Source organism: Gastrolobium bilobum, unplaced genomic scaffold, assembly GCF_033153095.1.
Source record: "Gastrolobium bilobum isolate Gb01-03AN ecotype WA unplaced genomic scaffold, APGP_CSIRO_Gbil_v1 utg181993, whole genome shotgun sequence".
NCBI classification, from domain to species: domain Eukaryota; kingdom Viridiplantae; phylum Streptophyta; class Magnoliopsida; order Fabales; family Fabaceae; genus Gastrolobium; species Gastrolobium bilobum.
In genome coordinates, this window is record NW_026896658.1 from 17928 (window position 1) to 23855 (window position 5928).

Below are 5928 nucleotides of genomic sequence, written 5' to 3' on the forward strand. Positions count from 1 at the left end.
GTCAAATGAAGAATTAAAGAACCAATAGTATTTAATGTTGACAAATCTATATTTGATGGAATTGAGTACTTTATCACCAAGTTTCATTAAAAGTCATTCACCAAATTGTTGTACGCTGCTTCATGAAGTTTTTATGCCTTCCTTCCTTTCTTATCACTTATGTGGGCCGTAGAGTTTAAGAAGAAAGCAACAAGCAAGTAGTTTGGTTGTTTAAACCAATGAGAAAGACATGTTGTCAAAAAAATAAATAAATAAATAAACTAAGACTACTTGGCTTCAATTAGGCGGTCCCTTCTCTTCCTTTCTTTTTTTTCACGCTGCACTCCTCTTTCTTTCTTCTTCCTTAGTTCGTGAGCTTCAATGGAGAAAGGGCAAGAGAGAACTTGATGATTTGGTCACCATTTCATCTAGACTCCAACATAGAAAAGGTAGCTTAGCACCCCATCATTCTAACCCACCATTTTTCTAACTTTGGGAAGCTTTAAATCTCTTATTTTCTCCTCTGGACAGCAGCGCCTGCACATGGAAAGGAAGGAGAAAATGGATTGATTCCATAGTTCTAAGCTTAGGGAAGTCATCAATAGTTATTGGTTAGGCTATCTAAGGTATTAAACCTTCACTCCCTTGATTAAATTCTTAGAAATAATGATGATATTCATGATATAGGGCTGTTTATGATGATAATTTTGATGTTGGTTTAATGATGAATTTAAGTGGTTTTATTGATGTTTAAGTGGGTTAATGAGTTGTTGTGATGGATTGGTTTTCTATCCTACAAAAAGAAATTGAAATCACATAAGGGATGAGTTTAATGAACTCTATATGGTTCAGATTTTGGGTGCAAAGATGTGCACACCAAGTGTTTGTAATATTTCCTAAGTGAAATACATGAAATTGAGATGACAAATTAAAGGTTAAAGTGATAGAAAAATTGAAAGAGAATTCATTAAACCTTGAGCTAGGCAAATCGGTCATCATGTGATAAAAATAGTTAAAGGATGTGTTTAATCAAGTTGTATGTGGAAATGTAAGTGTAATATGATTTAGAGTTGGTTTGTAAAAAGAATGAAGTATAGGAATTTCAAAAGAACTTTATGGACCTTTTAGGATCAACATAGGGGCTGTTATGTTTAAAAATTCATATCTGAAGCTACAAGACTTCAAATGGATTGTGGTTTGCGCCAAATTAAATCCTTAAGTGTCTACTATAACATATCCAAAATTCAGGTGAATCGGAGTTAAGATGAATTTTTCGTGATTAAAATGGCACAGGATGTTGATGCTGTAAAAAATGTGTGTATTTCGGCCCTTTAGAATTAATTGTGCAAATTAAGTGTTTAATTCATTGGTTATGTAAAACAATGATCCTTAGGACATTTAATGATGATTGGCTAGTATTTGAACCAAACATAAAGTGTGAAATCTTAATTAAGTCTAGGATGTAGACTATGTTTATGTTAGAGTTTTGATGAAAAAGTTATGTAATAGTTTATATAAGACTACTTAGTGATCAAACAAGGAATTAACTAAGATGAAATGGTAAATCCATGAGTATATGTATATGTAACTATTCGACCAATATGTATTAAATGGCTAAGGAAATTGATGTTAGTTTTATGTCAAGTTAATGGAATAATAGTGTATGAATGCTTTCACAAGAATTAAGCTAATTAGTTAAACATGACAACCAAAAGAATTGTATATGTGTTTATATATAGAGTTCGGCCATAAAGGAATAATGGGCATAGATTATGTGTTTTCAATTCAAGTGATTGATTTATAGCATTTTCCTAGAATAAGTAAGTATGATTCAAATGGTTTAAGATACGTGAAGCTTTGTTAAAAGTGTATGAAATGTTAACTATAAATTAGTAAATTAATTAACTAATTGAGACTCTAAGTCATGAAGTATAAATTAAGTTGTAAACTTATGGGATGGCATGAACTGTCAAGGGAAATGAAGTTGTCAAGTTGGTTATGAAATTAACATATGAATATAATTATTCGGATTTCAAGTAATGTATGTTTCATTGGAAATTAATGGTACTTTTATATGTACGGTAACAGAGTGTAATCAGATGAAGTAGGTGGACGAACAACTTGTAGACAACCAAGTGTACGGGTTATTAAATAGCAAGTTAGCAGCAGGAAAGAGACGACAGGTAAGCTTTCGGTTAGGAGTTTTCTCAGCCTTTTTGTTCCGCCATGATCAGTGGCGATTATGGTTTCCGTATGGATATAATTGTTGTTAATATTGATACTTTGCGTAGTTGCATTCATATAGTGCATGCATATGATATTATTTATGTTATGATAAGTTAATATGATATGATCTTCAATGAAATAAAGCCTTGGAAGTGTAAGTTATGGTTTCTGAACAGAGGAAACAATTATGGATATGATCACGGTATACATAAGGTATAGCCGATAATACTTTAGTTCTCTAATCATTATGAGTATGCTATTGAATATGATACGACATTACAAATATAAGATGGAAGCCTTATTCATACATAAGACATGAACATACTTAAGATTAATAAGAAAGTACATTATAAGAATAAATGAGAATTATTAGAAAAGATATATGATACAGAAATTCTAATATGGATTATATGGTGTTATCTATGTCTTGGTACTTGATATTTTCTTGCAGGAAGTGGACTCTTGGGTGGAGACTGCTCCATAAACCCCAAGTTTATTGAGATTCATTCTCACCCCGCGTTATGGGGATATATTTCAGGTATCGCAGCAGTTGACGATCGTTCTCGGGGCAAGAGGCCCGTGGTTGATGAGTAGATCTGAGCATAGATGTTGCCTGCTTATTTTGGGAGTCTGTTGTATATATTGTGACACTGTGATGTATTATGTTTATGTAGGTTGATGTAGGATGTTGTAGTTATGGCACAGAGTCACCTTTTTGATATGATATATATAGAGTTATGGATCATGTATGTATACTACTGTATATGATATGGAATTGTTGTATATTGTGGGTTGTAAGAGCCCCAAGGCATTGCTGGTCCTTGTGTGTGCCACCCATTGGATTATTAGGTATATTTGTGGTATTAGCAAGCTTATGTAAATTTGGGGATTTAAGGAAAAACAAAGGAAACTCTGGCGAATTTTCTGTAGAATTGGCAGATTTTAGGTGAACTTCGGGAGAGCATATCTCCCTCCATAGAGGTCCGATAGGGACGTGCCATACGCCGTTTTGAAGCTTGAGATCCCCTACATTGTGTAAAAATATTAGAATTTTATAGGTTGTGCGCAGCCCTGTGGAAGTCAGTGAACACAACTGCCCTGTTTTGCCCTGCACTTGGGGGCTGTTTTGGTCCAGTTTTGGGAATTTTATTCCTGCTTCATTTCTTGGTCAAATTAAGCGTATGATATATCAAATCGAAGATTGAGGTGTCTAGTTTGTAGAATAAAAATTTGAGAGCAATTGGATGAGTGAATTTTCTGCAGTAATTCGAGGAGTGAGAGAGGTTTTGAGCTGTTTTGGGGTTGGTTGGCTGTTTTGCTTATCCAACTTCAAACGGCGATATCCGGAGCAAACGTGCTCCGATCATAGCGTGTGATAGCTTTTTAGAAAGGGAATTAAGTAAGAAAAAAATATAACCTGAGTGGAAGGTCTGAATTTTTGTGGTGCATTCGCAGTAATTTAATTAGTGAACCATGTTCGGGTAAGTAAAAACGTAAAAGTTAGTAATTGGCTAAGTGGGTTTATGGGAACCCCTTAGTAACTTATGATAAGTAAAATAAGACATAGAAGTAGTTTAAATAAGTATTCCGCAAGATTTTACAGTTACGGTCACAGGTTTTAATTATTACGCTTTTATTGTTTTAAATGCTCGCGTAATAATCGTAAAAAATTTATTCGCATTTTTATAAATGAATTGCTGTGATTCTAACTGCGCTTAATATCAAATTAATGTTAACAATACCGGTGTACAACGGGCTGTTACACCTGCAAACATGATAAAGGGATATGATGAAGATATGGATAAAATATTACAAGACCAGGTTAACCATTGGCTGCAAAAGCACAGTCAAAATTACAGGTAAAGAGATGCAAATTTATCTTGAGGTATTATTACTTCCAACCTTTTATTAATTGATCTCCTTTTTCATTGTAGGTTAGTTAGAATTGGAACCAAAGTAAAGCTATGTAATATATACAAATTTAGATTGAGGTACAATTTAGTATTATAATATTTTTATAAAAATTATTTCTAACAAGTGTATTAATAACAAGTATTAATTAAGCAGAGGCATGGATGTTCCTGAACAAGGACAACCCTACTTTCAAGAATAAAAAATGACATTGTTAAATATAATTAAAGAAAAGAGTCTACGCATAGGTGAAAAAGGGAGAGACATAAATGGACGTGGAGTAGGAGACTTCTACACAATTGGTGAGACAGAGACATGTTGTGTTCAGGTATAATTTTATATTTTAAATTAGTTTTCTTCTTCGTATTTAATATTTGTAATTTCTCAAAAAATTTAATATCTTTAAGGAATAACATATATTGTCAATAATTGTATTAAATGTAGATGTGCGTCTAGATGCACTCCACTTTTTGTTTTGTTAGTGAGTAGGTTAGAGGATCAGTTAGAATTTTAATATATTAGGATATGTATCATTTATTAGGAAAGAATATTGCGTGGAGGACACGTATTCTATTATTTTTGGTATGTTGAAAGGGAAGATTTTTCAAAGGTAAGCACGTCTAACTTTTATCTATTTCATGTGTTTTGGAGTGTCTTGAACTGATTGGTATCATAATTTTTTGTTACAAAGTAAGATTTCCCTTCACATCCCTCATCGCCTTTGTGTATGGTAAGGCCTGTTACAAAAATGGTGTAAATTTTTCGTATTGTATCATTTTTATGGGAATATCTCACGCATGACGCCAAGGAAGGAGAGTTATTATTGAATGATGGATTTAGAATATAATTCGTTGTTGCATGATGACAAAGAAATGGAAATATCTTATGCATGACGACATGTAAAGGGAAATATCTTACACATGATTTCTGTGTAACCCTTTATCCTATGGTCTGAGAAGTTATGTTATTTATATGTAACCCTTCATCCCATGGCTTATTTTCATTATTTCTAATAATTTTCACAAGCATAAGATTTTAATTTCACTATATAGGAGAATCTGAACTCAAGGTACACGTGAAGATGCATATGTTGTTACAAAAAATGAGGCATATCGTGTCCTTGTTATTAATTTAAATAATTGCAATGAAAAATAAAATAATAGTGGTTTTGACTGTAATGTTACATTTTTCAGGAATATAACGCTATGAAGTTTCAAATATGTACGCTTCCGGGAATGTATTTCATTTGATTAAATAATTGTGCATTATGAGTTGGTCTAATTTACTATTATGTGAAAATAATATTAATCTAAATTTATTTATTTTCTGAGAATACATATTTTATGGGATTTGGTGCCTGACGGCGATGTATTCAAAGCATGTATTGACATAAATAACAAGGCAAATAAAAATAAGCTGAAAAATTAAATGAAACTAGAAGATATGCCTGCAAAACGTGATAAAGCGATATGATGAAGATATAGACAAAATAATGCAAGACCAGGTTAACCTTTGGCAGCAAAAGCACAATCAAAATTACAGGTAAAGAGATGCAAATTTATCTTGAGGTATTATTACTTCCAACCTTTTATTAATTGATCTCCTTTTTTATTTTAGGTTAGTTAGAATTGGAACAAAAGTAAAGCTATGTCAGATATACAAATTTAGATTGAGGTACAATTTAGTATTATAATATTTTTATAAAAATTATTTCTAACAAGTGTATTAATAACAAGTATTAAATAAGCAGTGGCGTGGATGCTCTCGAACAAGGACAACCCTCCTTTCAAGAATAAAAAATGACATTGTTAA

General features: G+C 32.3%; 1 long non-coding RNA gene across 3 annotated transcripts; it reads left to right on the forward strand.

Annotated features, from left to right (window-relative positions):
* The first annotated feature begins 286 nt into the window (after positions 1–286).
* On the forward strand, positions 287–3086 carry LOC133301330 (uncharacterized). 3 transcript variants are annotated; one of them, XR_009750175.1, is made up of 4 exons: positions 287–428; positions 511–605; positions 2068–2162; positions 2657–3086. It is a non-coding gene; the product is annotated as an uncharacterized LOC133301330 (long non-coding RNA). The 3 variants fall into 3 exon arrangements; XR_009750174.1 differs by having other exon boundaries at positions 308–428; positions 514–605; XR_009750173.1 differs by having other exon boundaries at positions 308–428; positions 514–605; positions 2744–3086.
* Positions 3087–5928: the final 2842 nt, after the last annotated feature.